Here is a 10,570-nt window from a genome sequence, read left to right as displayed (position 1 = left end):
GGGGCTCGAGAGCCGGAGGTTTACGAGGCGCCGCTCCCTGTACGTTGGGGCTCTCTAACCAGGTACGTGACAGTACCGAACAGCCAGGATGTCTGAGCCCTCGCAGGGAGCGTCTCCCATGGATGAACTCTGCCATCATCTAGCCGGCCTCACCCAGGCCGTGAAGAGCCTACAAGAAGGCTACGGACGTTTGGAGGAACGGGTCCAGGCCCTATCTGCCGCAGCCCCGGCTGCCTCTGGGTCTCCAGGCCCACCGTCAGTGGTCATGTTGCCGCCAGAACCAAGGGTACCTACACCAGACCGCTTCTCCGGTAACCGGAATAAGTTCAGGGCCTTCCGGAACTCCTGCGAGCTCTTTTTCGCCCTCCAACCCCGGACTTTTTCTCTCGAGGCAACAAAAGTGGGGTTCGTCATTTCTCTATTAACCGACGAACCTCAGGCCTGGGCACATCGTCTCCTCGAACGAAAGGACCCCTCTTTGGACTCTTTGAACGATTTCTTCCTAGCCATGTCCCGACTGTACGAGGACCCGCAACTTGCCGCCACTGCAGAAGCAGCTTTGCATGTACTCCAACAGGGTCGCAGGCCAGTAGAGGACTATGTGTCTGAGTTCAGGCGTTGGAGTGCCGACACAGAGTGGAATAACTCAGCCCTTCGCTACCAGTTCCGCATGGGACTTTCGGAGGCATTGAAGGATGAATTGGCTCGCGTGGGAACCCCTGAAACCCTCGAAGCCCTCATCGATCTCTCGATTCAGATTGACAGGCGTTTGAGGGAGCGTCGTTTAGAGCGCTCAACTTCCACTTCTCGCCCAGTCTGGATGATGCCGCGGGTTCCAAGTCCCAACCCTCCGGTCCTTCCTGCTCCACCTGCTCTGGATCCTTCGGAGCCTATGCAACTGGGTCTACTTCGCCCTTCCTTGACGCCCGAGGAGCGCCAACGCCGGAGAACTGGCAACCTTTGCCTTTATTGTGGGGAATCTGGACATTACGTTCGCACCTGCCCCGCCAAGTCACGTAAGTGCCTTCTTGCACCCTCTGCTTCTCCTGCCATTCTGCCCAGCACCAACACCACCTCTCACCTGGTTGTACCTCTTCTCCTACAGTTTTCCGGAGAGACTCTCAGCGTTGACGCCATCATAGACTCTGGAGCTTGCAGCGGCTTCATGGACCTGTCTTTTGCCCTGAGGAACAACATCCCTCTTCGGCCTAGGGTAAAGGGACTTTCAATCTTTCTGGCCGACGGCTCCTCCCTTAAATCCGGACCCGTTACCCAGGAGACGTCCCCGCTTTTTGTCACCATAGCCGGAACTCATCAGGAATTCCTGAGTCTGGACATCATCAAATCCCCCCTGTTTCCCGTGATCCTGGGCATGCCCTGGTTGAAGGCCCACAACCCTCTGATTAACTGGTTCACTGGAGAAGTAGAGTTCCCGTCTGCGTATTGTCATCAAAACTGCTTCCCAGCCACCAACACGGACCCTGCCTCTTCTTCTCTGCTCTGCATGGAGACAGACACCGAGCTCCGACAGGTTGTGCCCGAAGCTTACCACCAGTTTCTAGATGTATTCAGTAAAAAGGGCGCAGAGACTTTACCTCCCCACAGGCAATACGATTGCCCTATTGACCTACTCCCTGGAGCAGAGATCCCGTTCGGGAGGATCTTCCCCTTATCTGAAACCGAGCTGGGTGCTTTGAAAACCTACCTGGACGACAACCTGAAGAAGGGTTTCATACGACCATCCACTTCCCCAGCAGGCGCAGGGATTTTCTTTGTTCAGAAGAAAGACCATTCCTTACGGCCCTGTGTGGACTACCGAGCACTCAACAAAGTTACAATTAAGAACCGTTATCCTCTACCGTTAGTGCCCGAATTATTTCAGAGACTGGGGTCGGCCAAGGTGTTCTCCAAGTTGGACTTACGGGGCGCTTACAACCTCATTCGCATTCGCAAAGGCGACGAATGGAAGACCGCCTTCCGTACCCGCTTCGGACATTATGAGTACCGAGTTATGCCCTTTGGACTTTGTAACGCTCCCGCTACATTTCAACACTTTGTTAACGATGTCTTTAGAGAGTACCTTGATTTGTTTGTTGTTATATATCTCGATGACATCTTAATCTTCTCTTCCTCTTTAGCTGAACACCGGGAGCATGTGAGGAGTGTCCTAGCCCGTCTCCGCCTCCATGGCCTTTACGCCAAACCGGAGAAGTGCGTTTTTGAACAGCAAAGTATCCAATTCCTGGGCTTGATCATCTCCGTAAACGGCATAGAAATGGACCCACAGAAGATTTCAGCCATCGTAGACTGGCCCGCTCCCTCGGACAAGAAAGGGGTCCAACGCTTCGTGGGATTCGCAAACTTTTACAGGAAATTCATCAGGGGATTTTCTTCCATTATTTCCCCCATCACTGAGCTGACCAAACAGAACCAGAAATTTCAGTTGACCCCTAGGGCTCAGGAGGCCTTCGAAACTCTGAAGAACCTGTTTATCTCTGCCTCAATTCTCAAACACCCCGACGCTTCGCTGCCTTATATCCTGGAGGTGGATGCTTCGGAAGTGGCCGTCGGGGCAGTACTTTCCCAGAGACAGGGACCTAAGTCACTTCTGTACCCGGTGGCTTTCTTCTCCCGCAAACTCTCAGAAGCCGAGCGCAACTATGATGTCGGTGACCGGGAGCTCCTAGCGATCAAGGCAGCATTGGAGGAATGGCGCTATCTCCTTGAAGGCGCCTCTCATCCAATCCTGGTCTATACCGACCATAAAAATCTCGAGTATTTGAAAGCAGCCAAGCGACTGAAACCTCGGCAGGCCCGGTGGGCACTTTTCTTTTCCAGATTTGTGTTCCACATCACGTACCGGCCCGGGTCAAAGAATGTGAAGCCTGATGCTCTTTCCCGGATGTACAACGAAGCTGTGGAACCTCCTACCCCCGACACCATCCTGCCTCCAGGAAACTTCCTTCTGCTCCAGGAAGGCCTCCTATCCCAAATTAAACAGGCTTCCAGCGATCCAGCCATCCCACCGGACATCTCCTTAACCTCCAAGGACGGACTTCTCTGGCATCTGGACCGAATCTTCGTCCCCCAAGAGATACGTACGGCGGTCCTCAGTTCCTGTCACGACCACCCATTGGCCGGTCATTTTGGGGTGTTCAAGACCACGGACTTGCTCCAGCGCACGTTCTGGTGGCCCCAGATGAGGAAGCATTGCAGGGAATATGTGGAGGCATGCACCACCTGCATCAGGAATAAAGGTAGCAAATTAGGGGCTTGGGGCTTGTTGAGACCTTTACCCATCCCGGACAGACCATGGAAGATGATATCTATGGACTTTATAGTGGATCTGCCCCTCTCTGAAGGCTTCTCCTCTATCCTGGTAGTGGTAGACAGGTTTACCAAGATGGCCCACTTCATACCGATGAGGGGGACCCCGTCGGCCACAGAAACGGCCAGGGCCTTTATTAAGGAAGTAGTAAGGCTCCACGGTGTTCCTGCTGACATTACCTCTGACAGAGGAGTACAATTTACGTCCAGGTTCTGGAAAGCTCTCTGTGAAGCTCTGAAGATTGAGCTTCGTCTCTCCTCGGCCTATCACCCTCAAACCAATGGCCAGACCGAGCGAACCAACCAGACGTTAGAGCAATATCTGCGTTGTTTCTCCTCTTTCTCTCAGGATGATTGGGCATCACTTTTACCGCTTGCAGAGTTTGCTTATAATAATTCTACTCATTCTGCCACTAAACAGTCACCATTTTTTGCAAATTTTGGTTTCCATCCGTCCTTTTTGTCCGGTAGTCTCCCCGAATGTTCTGTACCTGCAGTCCTGGAGGACCTTAATTTTTTTTTGAACAATAACAAGCTTCTTCAAGAGACCCTGGCGAAGACCCAGAAATGCTATAAAGAGGCCTTTGACAAGAGGAGAAGAGGGGAACTTGACCTCCAGGTCGGGGACCAGGTCTGGTTGTCTACACTAAATTTGAAGCTAGCCTGCCCATCCAAGAAGCTGGGCCCGAGGTTTGTGGGTCCATTTCCCATCGTAAGGAAACTAAATGACGTGGCCGTTGAGCTGAAACTCCCGGAGTCATTTAGGATACACCCGGTCTTTCATGTCTCGCTACTGAAGCCTGCGGTTCCTGATCCCTTTGTTGACCGGAATACCAATCCTCCTGAGCCCGTGACAATTGATGGGGAACTGGAGTACGAGGTCGAGTCCATCCTGGACTGCAGGAAGAGACGGAACCAGATCCAGTTCTTGGTTAAGTGGAAGGGCTACGGCCCTGAGGAGAACTCGTGGGAACCAGAGTCCAACCTGCATGCTGCAAAACTAGTCCAAGCCTTTAAGAGGTCCCATCCTGATAGGATGACGCAGTTGGGCATCCGGAGGTTGCCCTTTGGGGGGGGGCAATGTCACGGTCGTTCCGCTACCCCGATCGTACAGAAGAGACTTACCTGCAGGGTTCCTGTACGACGGGATCTCCGACGCCCTCGGACGCGGGTTGACGCGAACAAACACGCGCGGGTGCACGCAGGTTCCAACAGACGTTCGCAGGTGCGCGTCGACACAAGCGGGCGTTCGCACCGTACGGACGTGCGCGGGGTCACGAGCGTAACCACGGCCACCTGCGGGGGTACGCAAACGGGCCTTACGACCAATCCTGGTGCCCAATAGACTATTTAAGGCCACAGCTCCTGCTCCTCGGCGCTGTTCGGTCTACAGCGTTCCTGAGACTTCTGCTGTTTGTTTGTGATTGTGTTCCTGATATTATACCCGACCTGTTCCTGGACTCTGCCTGTATTCCGCCTGCCCTTGACCTTTTGCCTGATTGACTACGCCTCTGCCTTCCGCCTTTGTACCTCCGCTGCCAGATAGTTGCCGACCCAGCCTGACTGACCACGCCTCTGCCTCCCGCTTCTGTACCTCCGCTGCCAGATAGTTACCGACCCAGCCTGATTGACTACGCCTGTCTGCCCGAAGTCCGGCACCCGCTGTCTCTGCCACCTTGCCGGTCCACTTGTGCCAGCCGTCCAGCAGTCCTTGACCGACATCCAGCGCCGGGTGCACCTGCCGTTCCAGTTACCATCTGTTCCAGCTGTATCCGCTATCTGCTATCCGGCTAGGCACTTGTGTCCTCCGGGCTCCTGAACCCCTGTCTCCATCACCAGGGGCTCGAGAGCCGGAGGTTTACGAGGCGCCACTCCCTGCACGTTGGGGCTCTCTAACCAGGTACGTGACAGGGGGGCTGAGAGGAGCGATAGACCTCTATCTCTGTCCTATTCTGCAGTCCCTGCTCTGCCTCCCTGCCCCAGTCTTTGTCTGCAGGTTGTCAGTGTATAATTGTGCCCGGGACCCGTCTCTGTCCTTGATCCAGGAGATCTCTCTGCTCTATTCCATCCAGCGGCTCCCTCACAGCCTGCGCCTCCCACCTGTCCTCGTCTTCCAGGCCCACAGTCAGCCTGTTCTCCAGGCCTCACTATTGAAGAGGAGGTTTGAGTAGTCCCGGCTCCGGAAGGCTCCCGGGATGCTGCGCCCCTCTTTGGTCCCCAAGTAAGTGAAGCTCTTCTCTTCCTCACATGCTGTCAGGCCTGTAGTCTTCCATGTGGAGGCTGCGGGGCCGCCCACTCACTCGTGCAGACAGTTTCCTGCACCTCGCCACTGCTTGCGCCCGCGCCCTCCCCATAGAGATGGCTCTGTGTGCCAGCAGTGGCACGCATGCCATAGGATTGCCATCACTGTCCTAGATGTTACAAATGAATCGATGTGACTTTTTTCACCCGATACGTTTCTGAGAAATTAAATCTCCCTCATCAGGAATGTTTGGAGTATCACATCTCCACAATACAATTTGAAAATTCACTAAATCGTCAAAAGTTTTGGGACACCTGCTTTTACACGCATATGAACTTTACTGGCATCCTGGGTTCAATATTGGGTTGGTCCATCCTTTGCAGCTATAACATCTTCAACTCTTCTGGGAAGGCCGTCCACAAGGTTTAGGAGGGTGTCTATGGGAATGTTTGACCATTCTTCCAGAAGAGCATTTGTGAGGTCAGGCACTGATGTTGGATGAGAAGGCCTGGCTGCGCTCTAATTCATCCCAAAGGTGTTCTGTCGGGTGGAAGTCAGGACTCTGTGCAGGTCAGTCAAGTTTCTCCACCCCAAACTCTCTCATCAATGTCTTTATAGACCTTGATTTGTGCACTGGTGGGCAGTCATGTTGGAACAGGAAGGGGCCATCCTCAAACTGTTCCCACAAAGTTGGGAGCATGAAATTGTCCAAAATGTCTTGGTATGCTGATGCCTTAAGAGTTCCCTTCACTGGAACTAAGGGGGACCAAGCCCAACCCCCTGAAAAAAAAACCCCCGCACCATAATCCCCCCTCCACAAAATGATTGCCGGCCAGTCAAGTTCCTCCACCCCAAACTCGCTCATCCATGTCTAGATGGACCTTGTTTTGTGCACTGGTCCAAATCATTTGGTGGAGGGGGGATTATGGTGGGGGGGTTGTTTTTCAGGGGTTGGGCTTGGCCCCCCTTAGTTCCAGTGATGGGAACTCTGAAGGCATCAGCATACAAAGACATTTTAGACAATTTCATGCTTCCAACTTTGTGGGAACAGTTTGGGGATGGCCCCTTCCTGTTCCAACATGACTGCACACCATGTAGACCAAAATAATCGGATAGGCTGCACACCCACACAAATACATCGGTTCAATCAGTTTATTAAAGCATCATAATACCACTGGATGGGTAGAGGAACGAGGCTGAGACGTTTAACGTGATTTTGGTTTTGGTAAAGCATGTAAATCGTGTGAAACAAGTCAACCTCGTTCCTCTATCTCTGCCTGTACCATGCAAGAAGTCAGGGGGCTGTGCTAGTGAATTGGCTAGTCATTTTTTTCTAGTAAGTTCAAAGGCACATTTCAAGTAAATAAAAAATGTTTGTGAAAAAGAAAAACACTGCAACAAAATATTTAAAATGCTTTTGTTTTGTGTGTGTAGCGCCGGCTCCTGAATTGCACGTGCTATGTGTTTTTTTTTTTTCTATTTAATGTTCCTAAAGTCACAGTTGGACTTTAGGGTTAATTATGCCAAATTATGGTTTCAGTACCAGTCTAGCTGGATTGCACTGGGTTCTGCTTGGCCACAGGTGTCGCTGTCACCGATGGCAAGTGTGAGAACGCAGTTTGGCTAGGCGTATTGAGTGCTACTCTTTCTCGGAAGCAGCTCAGGGGGAGTGTCGTCCTGCTGTGCATTCTGAGAGAGGGTACTTAAGGTACTGAGATCACGTGCTTCTGGGTTCCGGTCCAGAAGATCTTTCTGTCTGTTTGGTCCTGGTCCTCCTGACCAGCCCCCGTGGCCCTCATGGCCTGAGGTGTGGATCCATCCAATCTTCGAGTCTCGGGGCTGGCTAGCCCGAGGCAAAGTAACTGAGAGGAGGATTCAAAGGTGGTCCGGTGCCGTTTCATCTGTGGAGAGGCCCAGCGGCTGGAGAAGCACCCAGGGAGGACTCTTCGGGAGAAGGCCATGCATAAGGCTGGCTTCTCAGGGGGAGCCTGGAGGCTCGGTTGAAGGACACTAATGGATCTGCACTCATGCGGTATCGCCGGACGGGCTGCGAGATACTGGTACCGTATGATAGCTCTCTAAATTTAACTACGTCCCTCAGTTACATTCAAGTCTGTGGCAGAGGCTTTGTTCAAGTGTTCTACATCCAAGTCTGTGGCAGAGACTTTGTTCAAGTGTTCTACATCCAAGTCTGTGGCAGAGACTTTGTTTGAGTGTTCTACATTCAAGTCTGTGGCAGAGACTTTGCTCGAGTGTTCTACATCCAAGTCTGTGGCAGAGACTTTGTTCGAGTGTTCTACATTCAAGTCTGTGGCAGAGACTTTGTTCGAGTGTTCTACATTCAAGTCTGTGGCAGAGACTTTGCTCGAGTGTCCTTCATCCAAGTCTGTGGCAAAGACTTTGTTCGAGTGTTCTTCATCCAAGTCTGTGGCAGAGACTTTGTTCAAGTGTTCTTCATCCAAGTCTGTGGCAGAGACTTTGCTCAAGTGTTCTACATCCAAGTCTGTGGCAGAGACTTTGCTCGAGTGTTCTACATTCAAGTCTGTGGCAAAGACTTTGTTCGAGTGTTCTACATCCAAGTCTGTGGCAGAGACTTTGTTCGAGTGTTCTACATTCAAGTCTGTGGCAGAGACTTTGTTCGAGTGTTCTACATTCAAGTCTGTGGCAGAGACTTTGCTCGAGTGTCCTTCATCCAAGTCTGTGGCAAAGACTTTGTTCGAGTGTTCTTCATCCAAGTCTGTGGCAGAGACTTTGCTCAAGTGTTCTACATCCAAGTCTGTGGCAGAGACTTTGCTCGAGTGTTCTACATTCAAGTCTGTGGCAAAGACTTTGTTCGAGTGTTCTACATCCAAGTCTGTGGCAGAGACTTTGTTCGAGTGTTCTACATTCAAGTCTGTGGCAGAGACTTTGTTCGAGTGTTCTACATTCAAGTCTGTGGCAAAGACTTTGTTCGAGTGTTCTACATTCAAGTCTGTGGCAGAGACTTTGTTCGAGTGTTCTACATCCAAGTCTGTGGCAGAGACTTTGTTCGAGTGTTCTACATTCAAGTCTGTAGCAAAGATTTTGTTCGAGTGTTCTACATCCAAGTCTGTGGCAGAGACTTTGTTCGAGTGTTCTACATCCAAGTCTGTGGCAGAGACTTTGTTCGAGTGTTCTACATCCAAGTCTGTGGCAGAGACTTTGTTCGAGTGTTCTACATCCAAGTCTGTGGCAGAGACTTTGTTCGAGTGTTCTACATTCAAGTCTGTGGCAGAGACTTTGTTCGAGTGTTCTACATTCAAGTCTGTGGCAGAGACTTTGTTCGAGTGTTCTACATCCAAGTCTGTGGCAGAGACTTTGTTCGAGTGTTCTACATTCAAGTCTGTGGCAGAGACTTTGTTCAAGTGTTCTACATCCAAGTCTGTGGCAGAGACTTTGTTCGAGTGTTCTACATTCAAGTCTGTGGCAGAGACTTTGCTTTCTTAAGTGAGAGGAGGTCTATCCGGTAGCTGTGAGAATCCAGTTGTGAATGGTAATTCTCTGGATTTCTATAGTGAGAGACTTCCTATCTTTTGCAGTTCCAAGAGTACCTGAATTTTCTACGTAAACCCTCTATCCTTCATCGAGAGACGGTCTACTTTTCAAATAAATAAGCCAAGAATGTGGATTCAGTGTCAGTTTATACAGTTCTTTGGGCCAACTACCATGGGAAACCCCTAGACGCACACTGGGTCGGGAAGGTAACGGTAAGCCCAATCAAACCAGCAGCTCCATCGGGGGGGAGTGCTACATGTGTTTTTACCTGCATTTTTTTAATTGATAACAGGGTCTCTTTAAGAACCCAGGAAAGTAACTGGAACTCCCACTTAGAGGAGGCTCAGCTTCCCTTTACACTGGAGTTACAGCATTGGGATGGAATTGTTGCAAGGTGAGTGTAACGACACCCCAAGTATGAAAGGGGTTAAAGCCGTTTAGGACATTTCCTTCCCGAACACCAAAGCAGCTACCAGACACTTCCATCAGCTGAACAACAAGGAACCCATACGAATAATTCTCCCCCAAATACGGGACAAGGCTCTGTATTGAGGTTCAAACAGAAAATGAATCTTTATTGGAAGGAATACAGGCTCTTTATACAGTAAAAGAGGAGATGCATACCTCCTGCTCATATTACTCTGAACATACACCTGTGACCAGAAACCTAATTAACATGAGCTAATTAACGTATCCCTTTAGACAGCCTAGATGACTCAGACGTGAACTATAGGCCAGATTTGCAGTCTTGTAGCTCAGAAAACACAATCAACATTTCACAAATCAACACAGACTCCTTACACAATAGCAGAGTTAATTAACACAAACAACAATGGGGATCTAATGACTCTTAGATCCCATACTAGACTTATTTACAATAAACACATTCTAGCAGACAGCAGACAGACAGGTGTCCTGAGTTGATGACATCAGCACCTTCTATGAGCCTCAACGTTATGAAGCCATCACTATAATGTGGCATATACAGGGTTCCCAGAGTCTGTATTTTGGGGGGACATGGACTTGAATCCAAAGTAGCACCACCTCAATGGTCCCCAGGCATACAGCTCACAAAGAGCACCGTTCCACCAAATGCCAGGGCCCATAATCGGTCAGCAAGAGGCTCACATTCAGTCCCCTCCAAGAGCCTCTGTCCCGGCTAGGTCTGTCACAGTGAGGATCATCCCACACAACCCCCCTGATACAGGGCTCCACATATCATTTTGAGGTGAAATATTTTTGGAATTTTTTCTGATCCTTTTTGTGATGTAAAACGTACAATTATAACTATAATATCAATTATTGAGGTTTTTATCTTTATCTGGACTTGCAAAGATGCGGCCATCAGTAGATGTATTGTGGACCCTTGGAGAATTTTTGGAGGAAATAATTTAAGATAAACTTACTTTTCATTTTCTGGAGCTCTTCTGCCACTTTCCCCAAAAATCCCCAAATCCTCTGAATGTCGCTGGAAAAGGAAGCTGAAAT

This window comes from Lithobates pipiens, unplaced genomic scaffold, assembly GCF_037356315.1.
Source record: "Lithobates pipiens isolate NorthernLeopardFrog02 unplaced genomic scaffold, aLitPip1_a1.2 Scaffold_8, whole genome shotgun sequence".
Classification (NCBI taxonomy): domain Eukaryota; kingdom Metazoa; phylum Chordata; class Amphibia; order Anura; family Ranidae; genus Lithobates; species Lithobates pipiens.
The sequence above is the reverse complement of the archived record's forward strand: the minus strand, read 5'-3'. Positions refer to the sequence as shown.